This window comes from Desmodus rotundus, chromosome 1 (genome assembly GCF_022682495.2).
Source record: "Desmodus rotundus isolate HL8 chromosome 1, HLdesRot8A.1, whole genome shotgun sequence".
In the NCBI taxonomy this organism is placed as follows: Eukaryota; Metazoa; Chordata; class Mammalia; order Chiroptera; family Phyllostomidae; genus Desmodus; species Desmodus rotundus.
In genome coordinates, this window is record NC_071387.1 from 148,153,498 (window position 1) to 148,179,752 (window position 26,255).

General features: G+C 38.8%; 1 pseudogene; it reads left to right on the top strand.

The window, feature by feature from the left end:
* The first annotated feature begins 111 nt into the window (after window positions 1-111).
* Window positions 112-21,507, top strand: LOC128780198 (ATP synthase subunit O, mitochondrial-like; annotated as a pseudogene).
* The last annotated feature ends 4,748 nt before the right edge of the window (window positions 21,508-26,255 follow it).

Sequence of the window (26,255 nt, forward strand, 5' to 3'; positions counted from 1 at the left end):
TTAAAGGACCAGACTGAAAATAGCAGACTTTGTGGGCTGTGTGGTGACCGCCAGGGCGACTGAAGTGGGCCATTGTGCGTGAAAACAGCTACGAACACCATATGAACGAGCATGGCTGTGTTCCGACAAAACTTCATGTACAAAGACAGTCACTGGTGAGCTGAAGTTTGCTGACCTCTTCTAGACCAACAGTTTTCCAACAGAACTGTGCCCCATCCCACTCCCACGCCCAGCCACTTCCTTACTTTACTCACATACTCCTCCCAGTCACAGACCTATTGGATTCCCCAAAGCTAAGTCCCATGCAGAGATCTCACTCCAAGGGAGGCGGAGAAATAAATGTTGATTTCTCCAGCCTCTTTGAACAGGAAGTCAAGTTAGAAGCGGGTTGGCATGGGTTTCCAGTAAACCAGTTGAGAGCACCTCCCCCAGGAATCCTCAGGCCCGGAGCTCTTTACCTTTATCTCCACACCCGTTCAGACTACCCCAGAGGACAAGGGAGCTTCAGCCCGAGGGTCCGTGGCATAACTACATTTTATGGAAGAAAAGTAACATCTCAAGTCACCTAGTGGATTGAAACCCCAGGAATTTTATCAGCTTGTTAGTGAAAGTCACACAAGTAGAAAAAGTGAAGAACTGGGATAAATTACCCAGGTAATTCATATCTCAACACAACTTTGCCTTGTCACTAAAGCAAAAAAGGCACAAACAAACAAAAAATACCCCTCAAATTCAAATAAATGCTTTAGTCATATTTTGCACTTGTAGACACCTCTTTAAACCCTGAAGTTCGATAGGGTGGGCTCGGGATTGCTCCTTTTAGGTGCTGCACATTAACTTCTGCACACGCCTTTCAGACCCAAACAGGAATATCAGTGAGGGGACTCATCCCTGAATACAGGGGGACACGGGAAATACATCACAGAAGTCACATTGGCTTCTTTTTAACTATTAATAGATAATTACTGAGTTAAAAGCTGGAAACAGCACAATTATGCAACGTAAGTTTGACTTATAATGAAAGTTGTTTGATGTGATAGTTCCACTAATTAGAGACCAAAAATTAAACTCACCCAAATTTCGGTAGTTGTTACATCTAAATAATGGAATTGTAATGACATTCTTTTTAATTTTTTAAAAAAATATGTATATACCGTGTGCATGATCCTTTTTTGTAGATTTATTGGTACCTTGTTGGTTATTCTGTTCGCCACTGCAGAGCTGTCCTCTGCCTGCCCCGCACATAGGAGCTGCCCCGAGTGCACGGCAGCACCCCCTCCTCGCTGCCACAGGTCGACTTCTCTAGAGGGAGACACTGAAATGGAGTCTCGGATACATAACCCTTTTTAAAAAGACAGCAATTTGCTTCCAAACCATGTGTCAGTGTACAGGCATTTATTTATAATGCACTTATCATTTTTAACCTTTCATTAAATATGTCTAATCCACTAAGTGCAGGATGATATCTAAGAACCTGAAGGATGTTGGCGATATTATCCTTTTCTCAAGAAGCTCACAATTGAATGAACAAAACTCATTATAACAAATACAACAAAAGGCAAAGTATCCTTAGAAACATTTACATTAAGAGAAACTGTTCACTTTTTAAGGACATGTAATTCTTGGATGCATGAATTTGTCACTCTGTGAGTGGGTGAGGGGCTGGTGAACAGCTGAAGGAAGAACATCACACTGCAGGGAAGAAAGTCACACTGTGGGGAAGAAAAACAAACTCACACAGAGAGCTTAATGTTGCTGAGAATCTCAGTGGTGTCCTCTATTTCTTAATAGAATCTGGTGACCAAAAATATCATTTGCGAATAATTGTGTAATAAATCTTCTTCAGGATTAAAAACACATCACAAAAGTCATAACCACTGAATTTTCTAATGAATCAAGACAAAACAAAAGATGTTATGTGTCTCAGTTTAGCTTGTTTGGGCTGTTACGACAAAATACCACAGGCTGGGTGGCTTACAAATAATAGAAATTTATTCCTCACAGTTCTGGAGGCTAGAAGTCCAAGATCAATGTACCAGCACATTCATTACCCTATGAGACCCTGCCTCCTGGTTCACAGATTGATGGCCATCTTCTCCCGTGGCAGAAGGGGTCAGGGAGGTCTCTTTTATAAGGGCACTAATCCCATTCATGAGGGCTTTGCCTAACCCCCTCTCAAAGGCCCCACCTCCAAATATCATCACGCTAGGGATTAAGTCTCAACATGAATCTGGGGGGGAAGGACGCAGATATTCAGTCCACAGCATTATGTCCTGGCATTTGCAAACAGCAGGCTAAAAAGATAAGAGGTTGCCTAGCATGCTTTGAATGTCAAGGCCAGCTGCTCCAGAACTTCTTTGTCTACTAAGTGTCTTCACTTACTAAAGTAGAAAGCCAAACTTTAAAGAGATTGTATCAAACCCTGTTCTAATCCTCTTTCTCTAAATTAATGTGAATATTCTCTCCTAGGCTCCTGGTCAGTTTCCAATCAAAGATGCTTAGAGTGGAGTCTACTCAGGTTCTGAGAACTTTTCCTCCACCAGTTGGAAACACTGGTCTGTTGCAGCCTATGAGACGTTGTGTTTAAGCAGAAATTTAAGAATCTACATTGGATGGAAAGTTGGCCTAACCAGCCTCTAAGATCCCTTCCAGGGTACCTGTGTTTCTAGGTAAAAAGTGGGCTCAGATGTGTCACTTTTATTCAGCTCACATGCATGTACATGAGAAAGTGTTAAGAGAATGCAAGAAGCCAACTCCCCCCCTCACTGTACTGCTGTGAGGGTTCATTTCCTGTGCCAATCCGAGTGGGCCACCGGGTGCCCAGGCATTATTTGGTCAAACATCATTCTGGGTGTTTCTGTGAGGCTGTTTTTAATCAGCAGAGTAAATGTGGGTGGGCTTCATCCAATCAGTTGAAAGCCTGAATAAAACAAAAAGACTGACTTTCTCCCAAGTGGAAGAGAATTCTTCAGCAGACTACCTTTGGACTTCATCTGCATCATTGGCTCTCCTGGGTCTCGAGCCCAACAGTCCACACTACAGATTTGGATTTGCCAGCATCCCCAATCTCATGAGCCTATTCCTTAGACACACACACACACACCACTGGCTCTGTTTCTCTGGAGAACCCTCACTCATACAAGTGCCTTCTCAGTCTCCTTTGCTGATGCAGCCTCTACTTCCCAATTCCTAAATGCTGGAAGCATTTTAAGTCTCAGTCCTCAATAATGTTTTCTATGTATGTCTTTCCATAGGCGAGACCAGCTAGTGCCATGGCTTTATCATGTACATGTTCCAGCCCCAACCACTCACTGGAGCTGCAGACTATACTTCATGTTTCTTCTTGGACATCTAATAAAATCTCAAGTTTGACATATCCAAAACAAAACTCTACCCTCTACTACTACTCTTTCCCCTTCACTCACCCATCTTAATTAATAGCTTACCATTCACCAGTTGCTTGGGCTCAATACCCACAAGTCATCCTTAATTCCTTCTTCTTCCTTCATATCCAACATCCAATCCTTTAGTAAGACCTATCAGTTACATCCCAAATATGTCACAAGTCTTCCACTTCTCATCCTCTTCACTACCACTCCCTGCTTCTATTCTTGCTCCTTCTGTTTCTTCTCCTTAGAGCTGTGAGTGGTTTTTTTAAAAAACATGAACCCGATCACATCACTTCTGTACTCAACACCCACCATGGTTTCCCACATTGCTCAGAATAAGGTCCAACTCCTTACAAGAATACTTCTAGCATTCTTCTGCTAAGCAGCAAAACACAGTTTTTATTAAAGCCAGTATTTGTTACAGTACATACCTTTGCCTCTCTGACCTTGTGTCCAACCACATTCATGCCTTTCTGCTGTTCCTGGAACATCCAAGCCAGTTCCCACCTCAAGGTCTTTACACTTGCTGTATCCTTTGCCCAAAATACTCTGCCCCAAATCTTCCTGATGGCTTTCTCCTTCACAGCATTCACATCTCAGCCCAAACGCCCCTCTTCTCAGGGTTTCTCCTTGTCTCCCTTTCTCCCCACCTTCCACCCCCTAACGCTGCTTCAACTTCTTCATGGCTCTTACGTTTGTCTTGAATAGGTTGACCTCTAGATGGAATCCATATCACTTGCTTCCTGGGTTCTCCTGAAAAAGAAGCTGGGCCTCCAGACTACCCAAAACTTAACTAGTCAGTAGGAGAGGAAATTGCTGCCTCATAACCTATAGAACCCTGACAGCAAGGGCAAAGAGAAAAAATCTCTTTTTCTCTTTGCATAGAGTGCATAGAGAAGGTGGGTTCTGACCTGACCCAGACGAGCTTGCTACATGGAGGACAGCTGTGAAGGGAGAATGTCATCTGTCGTGAGCTACAGGCTGGCCAGGGAGAAACCTGACAGAGATGAGCCCCCAAGCTCCACCGTCAGGAATTACTTCTCCTTGGGAGTAAGGAATCAAGAGGAGGACTGCAAGGGAAAGATTGTTCATGGAGACATGAGGTCTGGGAAGTAGGGATTTCTCTACCAATTTAGGGTAATAAAAAATATTGTTTGAGGTGAAGGGCTGAAAAGCAAGATGACTAGTTTCTCTCTAGAAGACCCTCCTCCAATCACAACTCAAGGCCAGAAGAAATGTAGTCTCAGTGATGGCATTCAGCGCCTTATTACTTTATGTGGAACATTGCTCACACTTTACTGGTAACTTACCTGTGGCAAGTTAAAGCCCACATTGCCCTACCCCCGTCGCCAACACCTCTTCCACATTAACCTGGTTACATAAGTTAATGATCTTCCTACTTCTCCTGTCTTTCATGTCATTTGCAAATTAAGTTGCCTCTCTCTTTGACGGCTGTATTATCCTTCTGTATCTCTGTGAATATCTTGCTAAATTGTAGGTTCTTCCTTTCAACCAATGTAGCAATACAGAAGCAACAGACTTACTGAGAAGAATGACTCGATGTCGACGGTACTTTGAAAAAAAAGTAGAGAAAAGAAAACAACTAAACACCGTCTCTTTCTCCCATCTTCCAAATGCACCTTCGTCATTCTCCACGGGTTGAATGCTAGGCTAGGCCCTGCCCCTATCGAGTCACATGACCCTGCAAGCCTGACTGCCCCAGCCCAATCTGTGCCTTATCTTTGACCAGGACTTCTACCATCTCCCTTGACAGCACGTCACGGGTAAAAGAGTGGCATTTGAATTGATTGTGAATATTTTTGAAGACAGAAAAAGCAACCGGAACTGAATATAGACCTTTAAAAAATGTATGACATGTAGTTGCTGTTTTAAAACATATATAAAGAACATTTATAGGAATAAGGGCAGCATTAGCTTGAATGAATATCTGTATCACACTAAGAAAGTCATGGGAACTGATGTGGCATCTAAAGCCATTTCTAAATACACATATTCTCAACACCATTATCTTTGAAGTCTTAGCTATTACTAGGTATTTAAAGAGCACAAAATTCTCTTCTTCTAGCATTCTTTTGTAAAACAGTCAAGTAAAGGTTTTATTAAAGCCAGTTTATTACTAAAAAAAAATCAAATTTAGCTGTTTCAGCTAAGATTCTTCTATGACAAGCAATAGAAACTAACTTAGCAAGAAAAGAGATTTGTTGAGGATAGGGCAGATGAATTCACTAAGGAAAAGCTAAAGAACCAGGACTCCACAGGGAAGAAATTAGGCTGCTCTGAGAACCCAGGGAGTGGAAATCAACAGAGTCTCTTCAAGATGCCATCACTGAGTTCAACAAGTTCCATTTTCTTTTGTTTGTTCATATTAAATCCACAGAGATAGAGCATCTGATTTCCCGGCCTTGGTCAGTGTCAGCAGGACAGTCCCACTGGGACTGTAATCAACGGGAGAGAGCCTAGTCTATCAAACATAATCAGGAAGCCCTGACTAGAAGACAAGATTGGATGACGCTGAGGAGTGGGGTTGGGGTTTGGATGATGGAGGGATGGGTAAAGGTCCACATTAAACCAATGATTTATTAATGGAAGATGTTTTCACCTTAGTCATGTACTTTCAAGTGTTAATTTGGTGACAGTGACTAATTTAATACATAAAGAAAAGTCTCTTTCTGCATTGGCTTAGCAATCAGGGACAGCTGCTTTGCATGGTGATTGGCTTGAATTTGCACCAGAGGAAATGCCCCAGGTTCCACTGAAGGCCCTGTCTCCCTCTCCCATTAGCGCACAAATCCTTTTCATCCATTTCTCAGGGTCTACATCCCACATATTTGCTTCCCTTTTTCTGTTTTATGACTCGGGTGTATCTAAATCCCTGCACTTCTTGGAGAAAATATAAGCTGAATATTGTTACTTTTTTTCACTTTTGCACTATTTGTTATTTGGGAAGGTATATGTACTCCAAACACGGGTGGTTAGATTGTCTTAATATTTCCTCCCATGAACCTCTAAGTAGGCAAACATTTTTTTAAATGGCTTTTTCATTGTGGATTTTATTTTTATGGTCTATGTGAATCAAAGTTATTTGCACAGTTCACTTATTTATGCCTTTGAGTTTTTTGTTTTTTGTTTTTTTTTAATTCTAACAGCTACTTTCAGTAACCCGTGTAAACCAAATATCATCTGTGGCGGTGTGTATGTGGTGTGTGTTGAGGATGTGTGTAGATGGATTTTTTTTATTTTTTAAGATTATAATAGCTAAGGAAACATTTGTTCTTTCCTTTTTTGAGCCAAAATTAAAATTAAAAAAATTTTTAAACTTCAATTTGTGAAATCCCATCCTCACTCACAAGTGCAAATACATACTGCCAGTCACTGCTGCTGTTCTGGGGAGTGACCGAAATGACTGGGTAATCATCAGCAGGTTGCCTTTTGTTTTATAACTGTTAAGAATGTGACAAGTCGCCAAGCATTTGTTGAGAGTCCCTGATTCCTCTTCTTCTAACACTCATCATTCAATCCATCAACACTCCTTTGGGAACTCCCTCTAAGCCTTAGCCTACACCCTTCCACTTCTATTTTCATGACTATAACACCAGGCCCAGCCACCATCATCTTTCATCTGGACGATATAGTAAGAGCCTTCTAAAGTTTCCCAGCTTCCACTTATAACAACTGATTCTCCAGACAGCAGCCAGAGTTATCTTTAAATAACATATAGCATGGCAATCAGAGGTCAGAACCCTCTAATGGCTTCACATCACACCGAGAATAACATCCAAACTCCTCCATACAGCCACCAGGGCCTGAAATAATGCACCTGTCAACCTCTCCCACTCATATGTTTTGTCCTTGTCACTCCTTAAATAACCAAGCTAGGGCCCACCTCAGGGCATTACACTAGCTAGTCTCTCTGTCTTGAACACTCTAACTCCTAAAGGTTGTGCAGCATTCTCTTTCTTATTTCTAGGTCTCAGTGCACATGGCAGACCCTTGGATAGCCTGAAGTGACTACCCTTAAATTGCCACCACTGTCCCATTCCTACTCACTCTCTATCCCTCTATATTGCTCATATGTTTTCCTGCAGAGTACATTATTACTATCTGAAATTAGTTTGCATGTCTTTTTTCCATTAGAAGATAAGTTCTGACTTCTAGCCAGGATGGAGGCATAGGTAGACACACTGTGTCTCCTTGCACAACCAAAAGAAGGACAACAACAAATTTGAAAACAAAAAATAACTGACAGAAAACCGGAACTGTACGGAAGTCCAACAACCAAGGAGTTAAAGAAGAAACATTCATTCAGACTGGTAGGAGGAGTGGAGACAGGCAGCCAGGACAAAGAGGACTTGCAGCAAGGCAGCCCCTGGAGGACTGGGTGGGCAAGGTGGTGGCTGGAAGGCCAGGTGGTCCCACATTTGCATGCAGATAAACTGGGAGGAACAACTGTGGAACGAGACAGATCACACAACCCAGGGTTCCAGCATGGGAAAAGAAAGCCTCAAAATCTCTGCCCGTAAAAACCTGTTGGGATGTCAGTGGCAGGAGAAACTCCCAGGCTCACAGGAGTTCACTGGAAAGACCTGCAGGGTCCTAGAACATACACCCACCCACCCACCTGGGAATCAGTACCAGAATGGCCCAATTTGTTTGTGGGTGGCAGCGGAAGTGACTGAAGGCCGCCGAGAACCAAGCAAGCAGCACTGTTCCCTCTCTGACTCCTCCCCACATACAGCACCACAATATGGCAACATGGGTTGCCCCATCCTGGTGAATACCTTAGGCTCAGCCCCATACAACGTAACAGGTACATGGAGACAAAGAAATGCGGCCCAAATGAAAGAATAGATCAAAGCTCCAAAAATAGAACTAAGTGATGAAGAGATAGCCAACCTATCAGATGCAGAGTTCAAAACACTGGTAATCAGGGTGCTCACAGAAATGGTTGAGTATGGTCACAAAATAGAGGTAAAAGTGAAGGCTATGTAAAGTGAAATAGAGGAAAATGTACAGGGAACCAACAGTGAAGGGAAGGAAACCAGGACTCAGATCAACGATTTGGAGCAGAAGGAAGAAATAAACATTCAAGCAGAACAGAATGAAGAAACAAGAATTCAAAAAAATGAGGAGAGGCTTAGGAACCCCTGGGACAATTTTAAACATTCCAACATCTGAATCATAGGGGTGCCAGAAGGAGAATAGGAAGAGCAAGAAATGAAAAACTTATTTGAAAAAATAATGAAGGAGAAATTCCCCAGTCTGGCAAAGAAAATAGACTTCCAGGAAGTCCAGGAAGCTGAGAGAGTGCCAAAGAAGTTGGACCCAAAGAGGAACACACCAAGGCACTTCATAATTACATTACCCAGGATTAAACAAAAGGAGAGAATCTTAAAAACAGCAAGAGAAAAGGACACAGTTACCTACAAAGGACTTCCCATAAGACTGTCAGCTGATTTCTCAAAAGAAACCTTGCAGGCAAGAAGGGGCTATAGAGAAGTATTCAAAGTCATGAAAGGCAAGGACCTACATCTAAGATGACTCTATCCAGCAAAGCTAGCATTTACAATGGAAGGGCAGATAAGGTGCTTCCCAGACAAGGTAAAGCTAAAGGAGTTCATCATCAACCAAGCCCTTATTATATGAAATGTTAAAGGGACTTATTTAAGAAAAAGAAGATGATCAAAAACATGAACAGTAAAATGACAACAAACTCACAACTATCAACAATTGAATCTAAAAGATAGGTGAGTGAAGGGGAAAGAGTAGTAGTAGAGGGTAGAGTTTTGTTTTGGATATGTCAAACTTGAGATTTTATTAGATGTCCAAGAAGAAACATGAAGTATAGTCTGCAGCTCCAGGGAGTGGTTGGGGCTGGATATCAATTTGGAAGCCATCAACATGTACATGATAAAGCCATGGCACTAGCTGGTCTCGCCTATGGAAAGACATACATAGAAAACATTATTGAGGGCTGAGACTTAAAATGCTTCCAGCATTTAGGAATTGGGAAGTAGAGGCTGCGTCAGCAAAGGAGACTGAGAAGGCACTTGTATGAGTGAGGGTTCTCCAGAGAAACAGAGCCAGTGGTGTGCGTGTGTGTGTGTGTCTAAGGAATAGGCTCATGAGATTGGGGATGCTGGCAAATCCAAATCTGTAGTGTGGACTGTTGGGCTCGAGACCCAGGAGAGCCAATGATGCAAACAACAAACTAAGCAAACAACTAGAACAGGAACAGATTCACAGAAATGGAGATCACATGGAGGGTTATCAGCGGTGAGAGGGGGTGGTAGAATGGGGGGAAAGGTACAGGGAATAAGAAGCATAAATGGTAGGTACAAAATAGACAGGGGGAGGTTAGGAATAGCATAGGAAATGGAAAAGACAAAGAACTTATATGTATGACTCATGGACATGAACTAAGGTAGGGGAATGCTATTGGGAGGGAGGGTGCAGGGTGGAGGGGAATAAAGGGGGTAAAAAAATGGGACAACTGTAATAGTATAATCAATAAAATATACTTAGATGAAAAGAAGATAAGTCTTTGAGAAAAAGAACTTTGCCTTAATTACTGCTGATTCTTTAGCTCCTATGATACTACCTATCACACAACATGCTCTCAGTCAATACTTGTTGGATGCATGAATTATTTCCATGAACTATTTATGAACCCAGTTATCATCATAAAGAAAACTAATTTCAGTGCTGAAAAGGTGAGAATAGATGTCTGAAAATGTGGTAGAAAAGAAACAAAATCGGAAGGGACCCTAGAGATCCCGATCATTTCAGATGGTCTCCTACATTGCGCCACATCACATTGTCCCTGAGAGACTGTCAGCAACTCCCTGCTCTCTGTACCTTGAAGACCTCTAGCAAGAATGCACAGTCGAGGGGACAGTACCTTACGAGATGAAAAATAACGAGGAAGTGCCCATTCTTTAACAGACAAAAGAAACCAGAAATCTGGCCCTTCTTAAAAATCCAGGCCTGGGTCTTGATGGTATCAAATTCGCCCACTTCCTCTGCGGTTGTGGTCCAACTAACTCTGACTCTACTTTCTGTAGTCTTTTAAAATGGAAGCTGACAGACAGTTGCTATAGTGGCAAGTGTAGCTATAGCTGCACTTGGAGTCAAAACACACAGGCTTGAAGTCAGGAGCACTGATGCTTAACAGCTTGTGACTTTGGTCAAGTTCCAGATGAACTTACTGCAAAGCGGAAATAATGCCACCTACTTCACAGGTGATCAGGGAGAGTGGCAAGATATGGCCACGGCAGAGCCCCGCCCATTGCGTGGTGTGGAAGTGCTCGGCGCATGTTAGCTTCCTTCCGTGCTCCAGATTCCGCAGCGCTCCTCCTGTTGTCCTTCGCTCACTCATACAAGAATGGTTTGGCCTTCCGTGTATGCTTTTAGAGCATCGAAATACAGGCTCTTCAGTTTTGTTTCCTGAGCCTCACATAATCAGATGAGTTACGTCTAATCAGCCAGAGATGCAGTCTTCTTTGGATAGTAACAGCTTTAGATTTTGAAAATACGTTGCCTTCACTGCAATTTATTCTCTGTGCATCCCTAAAATGACAAGCTGCTTTCCTCAGAATGTATCAGGAATTCTGTTTCTTAGCAACACCCCTCCCACAAGCAGTAAAAGACAGAACATAATTCCCTCCGGGCATTGGGAGTCTGCTCACAACACTGAAAATGTGGCCAATTTTCCCTTAGATGCGCACTTAGTCATCACTGCTCCACCTTTGAAAGACAATACATTTGGGACCCTTCAAAGTAAAGTGTTTGAAAAGTTTGGAGCATTTCTCATTCCAATGCCTGCTATGTCAGGGCTTATTTTTAAAGATATTACAGAATTTTAATGTATTAGGTCTTATAACATTGCTCTTCATCATCCAAAATTAAGAATGAAGGTTTGCTAATTCTAAGCTGTTTCTTCCCACCACTTTCCAAGTTCACCATTCAAAGAAGTATAACAACTTTCTCATTTTAAACACCAGCTGCACTCTTCAGTTTTATATTCTAGATTTCAGAAAATAAAAGTTTTACATTTTAATCATGTATAAAATTAGCTCATTGTACATGTAAAAATTTAAATGTGAAAATCAAATCCAGCATTTACCTTATTTTATTATCAATTTTGTCATCACATAATAATAGTTGCTACATTTACTAAGAAATTTTGTGCCAAGTGTTCTCCTTAGCCCTGTACATTCTTTATTCATTCTTCATAAAAACCGCATGTGGTGACCTAAGACTGAAGTTCTCCATAGGACATAATAGACACTAACTAGTGCTGTATTTTCCTGAGGCGATACAAGATTTATTAATGAAAGGTGATGTGGGAAAGTAAATAAATATTTCCCAAGTATAAATAAAATAAACTTTCCCCTTTGTGACAGTATGGATGGACCTGGAGAACATTTTGCTAAGTGAAATAAGCCAGCCAGAGAAAGATCATATGATTTTATTCATATGTGGAATCTAATGAACAAATTGAACTAACATGCAAAACAGAGACAGACTCATAGATGGAGAGCAGGCTGACAGCTCTGGGAGACGGAGGTTGCAGGGTGGAGGGATCAAGCAAAAAAGAAAACAAGAGACAAAGAACTCATGGACATGGACAACAGCATGGCGATTGCGGTGGGGAGAGGGGTGAGTGGAGGTGGCAGAGGGTTAAGGGGGGACAAATGGGAGTGGAGAAATAAAATTTGAACATGAAAAATAAATAAATAAAAATTAAAAAAATTAAAAACCCTTATGTGGTAGGTATTATTAATTCTCATTAACTATGGAACTGAGGCTTTAAAAGTAACTAGCTCAAGGCCACACAGCTAGTAAAAGAGACCCATGCACTTAAGTAATATATTAATCTTTACACTCTAATAAATTACTCATTAGTTCTCTTTTTTGTTTTGTGTTCTGCTCATCACTGCCTCTGACCTATTTTGTTGAATCTAATTAATGAATAAATAAAACCACATGTAATTTTATATTTCTAGAAAAGGTAGTACTCAGTAGTTACTTAAGGAAACTTGAACACATTCCTAATTAATACTTCATCCTTCAACCCTGTAATTGTATGTTACAAAGAAGGTATGTTGGATGAATTCAATGCAGTAAAAAGCTCCAATGAGCTTTGACTTGCGTACTGAGCAGATCAGTTTCTCATCACCAGAGCCAGACTATTTTATCAGCTGTTTGACAAATAGAGTAACTTACCACATCTTCTCCGCAGTTCTGTCATGTCCTGTGGGTAACTAGGAGACTAGCAAGCACAACAAATGTGGTCACAATTATTTAAAGTGTGCTCCCATCTAATGGATCTAATTTTTTCTTAGACACCTGACATTTGAATCACTATCATTTTCTATGGCTAAAGACATTCTTTCCATTATAACTTAATAGGCTACTCCTTAACTTTCACACAAGTACTCCAGCAAATATACTCTGTTACGCTGTTGGCACAATCCAATAAAGTGCATTACCATTTAGCTATATATTAAACAGTGGTCTTGGGAGGGATATACTCTCTCTCTTTCTCTTTCAGTATATACTCACATACACAATGTAAATTTAAATATATAAAATATATGAGGTCTGTCCAGAAAAACTCCAGCCTTTGTTAAGGTAACAAGAGTGGTTTCTGCGACATCGATGTGACCTGGCAGCCAAGAAGAGTGGACTGGAATGTGTATGTGTGAACAATGATACTTCACTGTACTAGTCAGTGAGTGACGCCTTTGAGAGCATATGGACTGTGTGGCCGTCACATTCAAAGTGACTGAGCGAGTAGAGCAACAAATCTGCATCAGATTTTGCATTAAACTAGAACATTCCTCTGTAGAAACTATTTGCATAACTCAGAAGACTGCGCTATAACTCGTGATTGGCAGCTTCATCGTAACAACACACCCGCTCACGCATCACGTCTCATGAAGAGTTTTTTGGCAAAACATCAAGTCACCCAGGTGACTCAGTCCCCCTACAGCCCAGATTTGGTGCCCTGTGACTTCTAGCTTTTCCCCAAACTAAAATCACCTGTGAAATGGAAGAGATTTCAGACTGTTGATGAGATTCAGGCAAATATGACAGGACAACTGATGGTGATTGGGACAACTGTGTGAGGTTTCAAGGTGCCTACTTTGAAGGAGACTGAGGTCTCATTTTCTATGTACAATGTTTCTTGTATCTTCTTCAATAAATGTATTTTTCATATTACATGGCTGAATACCTTCTGGACAGTCTATATATGTAATATGTATATATTAATGAAGTATCTTGAGGGTCAGTATATAATAAATAGTAAATGGAGTGCTTTGATGAAAAGATATATTAAATACACATTTCTTCTTTTAGATACCTTGAGATGTTAGTCCATTGCTAGAGGAATACGAAATTCCCTTAAAGAGCCATTAACCACTAAATGCTTCACATATGTGTAAAGAAGAAAAATAAAAGTTGTACTTTGTACACCAAAATAACCCAAGCCAATTTTTTCTGATAAGTTAGAAGAAATGCAATATACAAACGTTCATCCTCCTCTTCGACCTGGACGTTGAAGGAAGGCTTACTTGAGCTAGGTCTACGGTGACTACAAAACGAAGACTGCTCTGTGGCTCCAAAGGTTCTCAGCCCCAAATCTTAGCCCCATTACAGGTTGCTCTCAGCAACTTTGCTTTCTATTGTGGCAGAGGAAAAACAATGTTCACATTCAGAACTAAATGTCAGGGGCATACTCAAGGTCACGTAGCACAATTATAATTCTATGCTCTGCCGATCCATTAACAAAGTATAACTGAATTCTAGGGAGAATATCAATATAAGAATGACCTTGATTCAACTCTAATTTAAAAAACTGAAAATCTCTTAATAACGCTGGTACTTATGACCCAGCACAATTAGAAATGAGACGAGTGGACTAGCTTTGTACAGACTATCCACTCATCCAAACACCTGGAAACATGGATAAATATACCTTCTCTTCCCACCTTCTCCGAATTTGTTTTTAATACATAGCTGAGTGAAAGAAAGAAAAACTCTTAAGTTTCAGAAATGAAGAGGGGAATTTAAAGCAAAGTGTAAGTGCACAAGCTAATGCCAACATTGATGGAGGTGGGGTGTCTAAAGATTAGGGACTAAAAGTTTAGCATCTCCAGAAGGCATCTCCTTTAGTATCAGTTAGAGAGGGAGCTGGAACTAAATTCTACACATGACATCAGGAACCTGGGAAAGACCATTCCTTAAGTAAAGGGGCCAAGAAAACCTTAGCCTTCTAGTCCCATGAGGCAGCAAGGAGCCTTTGTTGTCTATCCATGAATATGAATTGGGTTAAAAACAATATGCTTCCATGAGAAAGTGGAACTTTCTGCACAGAATCCAAAGTAACTTCACCCTCTTCATGTAGGATACTCAAGCTGAAATTTTAATATAAATACTGATTCTGGAACTGCGCAGGTCCTGGGTGCTCTGGAGAGATATCCCCAAAGCCCTGGACACAGAGAGGACTTCCACTTGCATACAACCTGCTGAGCACAGCTACAAAAATAAAATTGCAACCTCCAGGAGGAAAGACTCCATCATGAAAAAAGCAGCCCTATCAACAAGAGGCTTAGCATCTAGGAACTGAGATACTATAACTACAGGGGAGCATAAAGTAGGAACGTTTACAAAGAGGGGGAAATTGAAAATGCAACAAGAAAACCTGAACAAAATAGAATTTCTAAAAATAAAACATAGGCATTGAAATTTTAAAATTTCATAGACGATGTTACCATATTAGATAGAAGATAACAGAATTAGTGAATGAAAGAAAGGTTTAAGAAATTAGAGTCTAGTACAGAGAGATTGAAGATATGAGAAAAGCTCAGAGACAAAGAAGAGACTGTAAAGGTCTAAGAGTGTGTCGGACGGGAGTCCCAGAAGACAAGAATAACAAGAATGAGGAAGAGTCTGTAGACTGAGATGTAGTGGGTGACAATTTTCCAGACTAAAGAAAGACATGAGTACACAGACTGAAGACTCATACTTATGAGTCACAAGAAGGATACATATATAAATCCCACCTAATCACATCATAAGGAAACAGTAAAATGCTGAAGCCAGAGGACATCTCAAAGCATATGAGAGAAAAAAAATGAGTACCCACAATGGAACAAAGAATGACAGAAAACTTAGCAACATTAGAGGCCAAAAGATAATCGAATAGTTTCTTCAAAATGCTGTGGAAAAAGCTGTCGGAGTGAGGCAGAGTTTAACACACACAGTACTCACTTCCCCCTGCCTCAAAATAAGAATATTAAAGGTATTTATACATGTCTAAAGCCTGAAAATTAATAAGCAGAACCCTCATTTAAAATGGAGTTGGGAGGCTAGAAAAGAGAACTCTCGTTCACATGTCACTCAATGTACACCACTAAACCGCAGCAGAAGAGGCAAACCTTGCATCTCCAAAAGGAAGTGATACTATTTTGCTGCCTCAGCAGAAGGAAGTTTTCTTGCCTAGTAACAGCTCATCCAATGGGAGACTGCCATAGCTATACTTTGAAACTTCAGCTTCCTCTGATGGATGCTTCATTTACCAAAGCCCCTCCCAAGTTTGAAAAGAGTATTCCTCTCCTTTGTTTCTGGACTTGCATACAGTTCACCATTTGACTGCAGGCATGTCCCAAACTGCAAATCTTTTGTGTTCCCAAATATACCCATTTTGATAGAGAAATATCTTGCTGTCTATTTGTTACAGGTTAATAGAAGAATCTACTCTACTTTAGAGGTAAGAAAATCTTTTCTCAAAAGGAATGGACAGTGTAAGTAATAAATAGCGCTATTAACAAAACTGGTAAATAAGTACATGTGAGCACAAACTAAAACAACCACCATAAAATAGTTCATTGGATGGGAGGGATATTAAAACCACGGCGAACCATCATCTTACGTTTCCAACAATGTACAAAATTAGAGACACGTGATAAGAGTTAAAACGTTCCAAGTTCCTTGCAGTATGGATAGCTCTGGCAAACCAGTATGCATGTTGTGTTAGTTTTCAAGGGCTGCCATGACAACTTACCACAAACTTGGCTTAAAACAACAGTAATTTATTCTCCCACAACTGTGGAATCCAGAGTCCAAGATCGAAGCGTCAAAAGGGTCAGTTCCTTCTGGAGGCTCTGAGGAAGAGCCATCCTCTCTCCTAGCTCTTGATGACTGCCAACAACCCTTAGCATTCCTTAATTTGTAGCTACATCACTCCGGTCTCTGCCTCCGTCTATACAGTTTTCCCCTCTGTGTTGGCTCTGTCTTCACATGGCCCTCTCCACTGTGTCTCCGTATCTTCTACTATACTGTCTAAGAACACTCTTCCTTGGATTTAGAGCTCATCTTAATCCAGGATGGCCTAATTGCAAGATCCTTCCCTTAAATACATTTTCAAAGACCTTTATTACAAATAAGACACACTTGGAGGTTCTCAGTTGATGTATTTTTGAGAGACTACAATTCAATCCAGTACACAGGATGTTAAAAATACTGTGTAAAATATGTATAAAGGTTGCCACTAAAAAAAAAAAATTTAAGTGAAATATATAAATTCTAAACAAATAAGAGGGATAAAGAAATACAGAAAACAATCTCCTTGAAGTTAGGAAAAGAGAAATAATGGCTAAGCAAGAAAATAAAATGGTAGAAGTTAAGTCAAAATGAATTAGAAATAACTTTAAATGTAAATAAGTTAAAAGTAGGATTCAGATTGGATCAAAAATGAAACAAAACAAAACCCACATATACCATGGCTGATCAAAATATTCACAGACTTGGGTTCCATTCTCCTTAATACCTTCCTCAATGCCTTAGCTTAGCGGGGCGAAAGTACATTCTCACTTGATTAATGTCCTGAAATCATTTTCACCTGTGACCACATTAACAACAGATTATAAACACAGGTTGCAGAATAGAAAAAAGAAAAAAGCTGCTTTCAAATCAAATTTCCCACATTCTAATTCAGGGGTGTCAAACTCCTTTTCACCGGGGGTCACATCAGCCTCAGAGTTGCCTTGAAAGGGCTGAATGTAATTTTAGGACTAAGTAAATGTAACTGCTCCTTAACAGTTAAGCGAGAGCTCGGCGCTGCCGCCGGGTAGAAACAAGGTGTCCGGCCAGATGAAACAAGGTGGAGGGATTCAGCCCACACGCCGTTTGTTTGCCACCTGTGTTCTAACTGTATTAAGGAGTTAATTTGGGGGGATCTGTTTCAAGGGTTTTTTAAAGTAGTTTTAGATGGCTGAAAAGATTAACAAAAAGTTAAAACTGTGAGATTTATTTTTGATCCCTCACTTATCTTTATTCTTCTGCCAATTTCCTTTAAAAACCTTTTTTTTAATAAATTCCAGACTACAGAAAATAGACGTTGTTGCTGAACCTGGTAGACTATGATTGATTTTCGATCACGGTGAGCACGGAGGGCACTGCGTGGGCCAGGTTTAGTAAGTTCAGAATACAGAAATAGGTCACCTGCAGACGCACATACTCCTATGATTTTATGTAAAAGAAGTAAACATTTGAAAATAAAATATAAAGTACAACTTTAGCACAGTAATGATGTCAAAAAGATGAAGAAAATTCAGTCAATGGACTATGCACTTTTCCTCTAAACCTCATTTTGATAAAAAGATGAAATAGCCAGACAGTCCTAATGTGAACTATGTTTTTTAAAGTAAACAATGTAATATATAAGCAATTTTAATTCAAGACCTATCTCAACCCTTATTAAACCTAAAAGTCAGAAAAACCTTCTGCCCTTCAGAATACAATTGAAAATTAGCTTTGTTTGCCTCCCCCCAAATATCGCTCTCCTCAGCGGTAGGATTGCATTAGGAATCTTCACATCCCTGCCTCACTGCACAGTGTTGGATGATCAGTAAGTTTATTGAATGTGTGACTTTACATGATAAATTTCCCCCAAATTTATTTCTCTTTGATCATAAAGACCCTTTCCCCTAAAGTTTTAATATATTGGCCATTGAGAGGAGTTTAAATTTTGATAGTCGGACCCAATAATATTCTTTCATGTTATGGTAAAAAGTGGTTGGAGTCTAAAGAAAAGCCAGTGCATTCAATACAGAGCCCTAGGAGGTATTATGAGGGTTACCAGCTATTCTCATATTTTAGTTTTTAGCACAAATTTTTTCAGTATTTAAACATGGAGAAAAATTTCCTTTTAATAAATACTCTTAGACAATTAAAAGACTCTTTCCTAACTTTGCCCCTACCTACTCCCAACAAACCTCTAACATTTCATTTTTTAAGGTCTATTCAAAGTGGGAGGAAGACAAAGTTCACCAACTGAAACTTTTAATTCTATTTCAGTAATCACAATTCTAAACTTAACATAAAATCTAGAAAGTCAGCAAAAGCAGAAAGAAAATAGATTCGTTGAACAATCAACTGAGATAGGAAGAAGGTAGCCATTTTAGATTGCAATAAACGTACACATTTCTACTTTAATATTTTACATATTGTCGTTTATACATTTCCTTATTTTGATGGTGAGCTATAGTTTAGTCAGTATTACATTACAGAAAGGTTACACTTTGATGCCTAGATAAAATAGTCATTAAAGAAAGTTTTGTTGGGGACAAAGGTTGCTGCCTTAGTAATGCTGGGAAATGGTATCTGGATACTGTAAGGCTAACAACAAAAAGAAATAGGAAAAAAATGTGCATAAGCATTGTATCTCGTAGGCAAATTTCTCACAAGGTACTGGGTTAGCAATTCTGAAACTGCATTATATGTGCAGTAGAGTTGAAAAAATAAGTAAATAAATTGCAGAGAATGAGTTAGGTTTCTCACCGACAGAAAAAGGAGTTACAAATAAGCAAAAGGATGTAACTAGGATGAATCCTGTGGTACTGGATCAGGAGTTGGAGAGATCAGTATACACTCAGGTTTATTTTAAATATATACAGATAAATACAGAAGGAATTATAGATATGTCTGTGAGTATGTACACACAGTCAACAAGGACAACCAACAATCAAGACTTGGATTCTAAATGCCATTCTCTGATGAAAGGAATAGTTCTTCAGAGAAAAGGCTGACTCTAGGGCTGGGGCAAAGAACATACAAAGATGAGCCTGGAGTATCTTGTAGTGCTAGAAAGTGAGGACAGGCTAAGGCGGGGAAGGGGTCATGTCAAAGGACCTAACTCCCAAAGGCCAAAGTGAGAATAATTTGAGCTTCAAAATAATCATAGTATTTTATTACAACACACACAAATAAAATACATATCTTGAGCCTATATGCAAACTAATTGAATGATAAGTAACAAATCTCCCATACATTAGAATACCCCCTCTGGGCAATACAACTTAATTCTTCTCCTCCACGAGCAGGCATTGGACTTGACTTTCAAAGAATACATGAGGAATTGAAAAAAATGTAGCTCTCCAGTAGAGAAAGAACCTGGTAAGGTTAGTATCAGCAGTGGTAAGTCACAGTGGTATCATGTTCCGCTTATGCGATGTAGCAGAAAAGCACTTTCACATCTTCCCCAGAAAATGATCATCCCAGTCAAGTCATGAGAATCTATCAGATAGATTAGACATTTTACAAACTATCTGACCAGCACTCTTCCAAAACATCAATGTGTAGGAAAACAAGATTAAGAAACTGTTACAGAGTAAGGAGACAGGATAACCAAAAGGTATTGTAGTGTGTTAAATTGGGTCCAGGAATAGAGAAAGGTCATTAGTAGATTAGTAGAAAAACTGTGAAATCCAAATACAGTCTATAGTTTGATTAACTGTTTTGCACCAATGTTAACTTCTTAGTTTTCATAAACTAAATTTGATAAGCAGGTAACACGTACGATGTTAACATTAGGGGAAGCTAGCTACAGGGTATACGATAACTCTGTAACTACTTCTGCGACTTTTCTGTTAATATGAAATTACTCAAAATTTTTAAAGCCTTGAAGTAGGCCCTAGCACCTCTCTCTCAGCTTGGGTTTGACCTACAGGAGCCCAGAAGAAGACGGCCTCCCCCACTGTTGTGATGCTTCAGCACACCTGCGGCCATTTGTTCAGGTATATGGTATGGGAGGTCACTATTCCACTGTTCTTTATTCAGCTGCCTCTAAACAGAATAAACCGGAACAAGTAGAAAAAGAATTGTTGAGAGTAGAACAAATCTTGAAGGAACCCAAAATAGATGCTCCTATTTCAAAACCCTACGTAAACCATTCCGTTCTGTTCAAGTGAAAAGCCTAAATGATATGACCACCAGAGAGGTTTTCTCCCTTCACATGCGACTTGGCGTGCTGAAAATGGTTGCTTGAACAATCCCCCTGGAGCCATTTCTGCCTTTTCTACCTTGAGTGTCCACCGTGGGGAAGTACCACGCACAGTGAGCACTGCATCTTCTTCAAATGAAGCCACTCTTTCTGAATTCAGTATGGTCCTGAAGAGCTTCCTCAGTAAAAACCTAATGTTGAGAGTGGAAGTTAAGATTGATCCATCAATCACGGGTGGAATGACTGTCCATTTTGGAGAAAAATATGTTGATATATCTGCAAAAACCAAGATTCAGAAGCTGAGTAAGCTTATGCAGGAGGTCTTCTGAAAGTGCTGCTTTTTCTGTCAGTGAAAATACTTAAACTTGAAGCAACAATGTTTTCTCAACAGAAATGTTTTGAAATATTCAAAGAAATAAAAATATTCTATAAATCATACTAATTTGTGTAATTCATCTGCAAAATAATTTTCCTAACCCAAACATATTAAGACTTGTTCAAAGTCAGTGATATAGAAAGAGAAAACTACATACCAGTTTATTTTTAGGATTACAGAAAAATCAGTAAGGTTTAAATGTATAAACTCTTTGTGTATAACTAAAGATTCCACAATTTCTTTATAAAGCTACATTTAGATGAATAGAAGGTATCCTAACATCAGCTACTCCGGAAATGAACAGGAAGGAATTGTTGCCTACTGGCAAAGAATGTGGACTTATGTTGCTACTTGACTTTTTTCTGGTCTAAGATTACTCTGAAAGGACATGGGGAATATCTCTAATTTCCCCTTAACACTCCATTATAAGCAGGTCACATTCATTTAAATTCATCTTTAACTTAATCCTATTTTCAGAATTTCCCAAAATTTAGCTACCATACACTACTTTAACAGTTTGTCCTGAAGAATCTAAGATTTAAAACACACACACAAAATATACCCAAGCATTAACTGTGTATACCTGGGAGATTTTGCTTATTTTCCAGTCTTCTACAGTGAATGGATACAGTAATCATTTGGCACTGCAGGAAATCAGTATTATTGACTGAATATTCAACTGACATTACTTTTATCAAAGAATCAAGGTGGACATAGTCTTGCAGAACTGAGACCCAGCAGCCGCCTGTAAAGGTGCTGGCACCAGTGGAGGGCATGCGGAGACAGGGTAGGGGTGGCCCTGGGCAAGAAGCTACAACAGGAGTTGATGCTTATGATAATCCTCCAGCAAGAGAACTTCTGCCTTCCCTGACCCCAACCACCTCTTCAAATGGTGGAGGGGCGGGGAAGGACCATCCGGGGAGCAGCCAAAACAGTCTGTGAAGACCTGAGGTCTCTCTCCACGTAGTTCCCCAGCGGACACTGTCCCAGCGCCTGCCTTCACAGCACACCCACGGGGAAGCTCATGCCCTGCCACCACCACCAACACACGGACACCACTTCTTCCTGGACATCCTCGAGGACAAGTGGTCAGCCCCGTGACATCAGGACCACCCTACTCCCCTACAGGGCCTGCTGGGAGAACCCAACATCAATAGCCCTCTGAACAAACATACTGAATTCTGGAAACACCCACCACCTTTAAGAACTTGCAAGAAACCTTAGAGCAGGTCTCCCTCCAAGAGCCCTGACCTGGCTGTCCAGCCTGTCTCCCCGTGTTGTCCTTATTTTTTCCTCGGATGGTCTGTCCTTTGTCTTCTGTGTAAGACTTTGTTATATTAAGCTGTGGTGTCATTTTTGTTTTGTTTTTTTTGTTGCCAGTTAAGCCCTTGTGATCAGTTCATTATTTTGTTAAAAACAAATCAATGTGCCTACTAAATTTTAAACTAAATATTATTACAAGTATCTTTAGTTTTATAATCTACAAAGATATCCAATTATAAGAATGAAGAGATTTTAAAAAATAAACATCAATCCTAGGGTCAATGAGTACTGATTACCTATTATGTAAACAAGGGAGCACACCTGCCAAAGTAATATTCTTTCAGAAAAGGGAGAATTTAAATAACGCTCAAATATGTATTAAAAATGTATTAATTATAGCTCACTTTACAAGACTTCATTAGAAAGCTTTGGAAATGATTTTTCTACAATAAACTATACCTTTTTTTCCATTTTTATTTTTGACAATAATACTTGAAACCACTCCATTCCTTGACTTACACCAAAGTACACAGTGGTTAATAAGCACCTGTGCTTAACTACTACTCCGTCTTTAATGTGAACGTGTCTAAATGTATTCCTTTTATGAGTTTAAAGTTTCAATTTTTAAGGCAGAGAACGGCACTTTCATTTTTAATATCAAATATTAGAAAATTTTATCATTAATAATATAAAGCTGAGTCAATTTTACTAGATAAAACCTTATTTAAAAGCATCTTTATACAAAATGTAAGGTAATATGACACCCAGGAACCAATTATTTCACAACTGCAAAAACCCAAAATTACTCAAGAAGCTGCTGATAATACACACATGGTGGGGGGGGAGGAAGGATTTTAAAATCTTAAAAAAATAGAGTATCTTGAGTAGAGCAGTATGACTTTTCCTTGTTCAAATCCTTAAAAGTCTTATCCTTTTAAATTTAAATTTCCTTTTAAATATTGGTGGTGGCATTCAGGGGCAATCACAGAACCAAGGGTAGTAAGACTAAGGTTTGAAAAGTTGATGACAAAGGATGACAAAGCCTGTACTTGTTATGGATATAGCAGGTTAATGATTCAAGAGGGAAAAGCTGCCTCAATTCGATATTTCAATTTATGCTTGGAGTTTAGAAATCACAGACAGTGCATTTTCTGGACCTATTAAAGCTTTCTGTATTAAGAAACTTAACGATAAAAAAAAGATAAGTAGTAGTTAGATTTTATTGGGTTGGCTAAAAAGTCTGTATGGTTTTTTCCATAAAATAAGAGACACATTTTTCATTTTTACCAAGAACTTTATTGATTTGGATATTTTGAGTATGTTGGCTCTCTCTCGTAAGGTATAACATTGACTGTTCTCAATGAATGTCTTGATTACTATCGATTTCAACTGGTCTACCCAACTGTGGAGCATCTTCCAGCGAGAAATCTCCAGCATGAAACTTCATACTTTTGATATGTTCAACCAAGTCACCACATCTTCTACATACACTGCACAAATCATTTTTTGGGTTTCAGTTGTGTTTTCACCTTTCTTGAAATAATAAAACAGAATATGCCGAAAATGCTGCATATTTTCTTCCATCTTCAATATTAAAATGGCTACAGAAAAATTCACCAATTTTGATTTTTTTTAATGCACGCTGATATGACAGCTGTCACTATACAATCTTAAAATTGTTTCGAATGAAGTTAAAGACAACAAAGCACTACTAGGGCCATCGTAGGGAAAACAAATGAACCAAACAAACTTTTTGGCCAGCCCAATTATGATTTAAAAGTGATAAAAATTTATAAAACTTACCTTTATAGTAATATATTTATGACATACTTCTGATACTTAATACCAAACCAGTTAAAAAAAAAAAAAACACATGAACACAAGTTAAAAGCAATTCCTTTCCCATGAACTTGACAACAAGTCTTCCCATCTTTAGCTTCTGTGATCTTTACTGGAAAAAAACTTAGAATAAACTGTGCCTAAATCATCTTTTTACATATAAGTATTAATAATAATAAATGCTATCTAAAGTTCTAACTGACCATAAATTAGGTTTTTGAAGCAGAGTCCACTATGAAAAGCATTAAGATAACATCAATCAAGTATTGAGTTAATAATACACTTGTATTTGGTGCAAATGTAATTTTATTAAACCTTACAATGAATGTTGTGGCATATCATTTTCCATTGTGTGACAACTTATTGGCTGGCACCTGAATACAGTACTTCTTTTGAAAAATACACAATGGGAACTGACAAAAGGCAGAGAAACTAGTTATAGGGCAAAAAAAAAAAAAAAGATGAGCAATTAATTTTAGTTTCCTTAGTATCTAACTCTAAAATGGTTAAAGTTCCAAGCAATAATGCTTTACAGTGCACAAGAATATTATTTCATTCAGCCCCCATAATTCTGATAAAATTAATTTACAAGATTATACCTGAAAAATTCAACCTAAGTTTTCTGCTGGGTAATACGATTTTAAAGAGCTACTCTTCAAATATAACTTAATATTTTTTCCAAGTCACTGTAGATGGTGGGGAGGGTCTAAAATATTACACATTAGGTAGCCATTTTAAAAGTGAGTACTTACTTACTTTAAAATCATACTGGGCACCAAATTATCTTTTGCTGACTTGGGCTTATGTGCCTGTCATATTTGTGGGCAAGAAAATGGAATCTTTAAAATCTATAATCCACTTGTCTTTATAGAGTAGTATTGAATCTGAGTAAAGTGACCATTTCTTTTACAGAAATGACCACTCTGGAACATCTAAAATTCATTAGGCTTTAACAGGGCATTTTTATTGAAATGTAATCAGAATTTAGATCTTCAGCCAACATCACCACGCTACAGTGTAAAGTTTAGATTGACTCAAATGAGTACAATTAACTCATTAAGTATGAAATTATTCATCTTCAGTTTAAAAAATAACACAAAAATTTTATCTTATTCTTTCTTCCAACAACTTTGAGAATACTTTCTGACAAAGGCCTAAACAGTGTCCAAGGTCACATTTATTAACCAACCTCCTCTAAAATAAAATAATGGGTAATGTTAAGCTAGTAAACTGATTTTTTAAGCGCTCCTAATGGCATTTGCAGAGATGGCAAACAAGAGAATTGTATCCTAAGTGAAATAAGGCATTTAGTTATCAAGACTGAGGAACAATTCTAAGTTATCTATAATTGAATGGTAGAAAAGAAATCCTTATTTTATACTAGAGTTGCACAATTCAAGTTCACCTGTAACACAGTGTGAGATGTGTCTTACTATAAGAGCATATCCTCCTACCCCCTCCCAAAAGAGGAGGAAATATTAAATCACTTAAAAATCTAATTGCTCTTCTTTTACCCAAAATTTATTGAGATCAACTAATGTAGATTTATTCTACTTGCAAAGGTTTTCTCTTTTTTAAAAAGTAGCTCATAGATATACAATTCTTACACCACAAGGTTAATGTCAGTGATTTCAAAATATTGACGTCTGATATTTCTAGCTATTTGTCCAAATCGCATGTTATTCTTAACATATGTGGCAGTTCAAATATTTCATCAAATTTTCCCATGGTAAATAAGATTAAAATTCCTTCATCAAAAGGCTGGAGAGAAACCATTTATATTCAATTCACATTTGTCAATGGTGAAATTAAATTTACAACCTAGTAAAATAAGGATACCTTTTAAAAAATTAAACTTCAATTATTTAACCAGAAAAGCCAAAGCTGTTTTGTTTATTTACTACTCTTCATTACAACCTTTTACGGAATAAAGGTGAAATAAACCTAAAGTGACTGTTTGCAATGACACCCTAAATACCATTTCATCAACCCTCAGAATAAAATGTCAACACAAAAATCCAAGTAATCCAGCTCATTAAGCTCACAGGTAAAAATGAGTTTTTCTCAAACCAATAAGGCG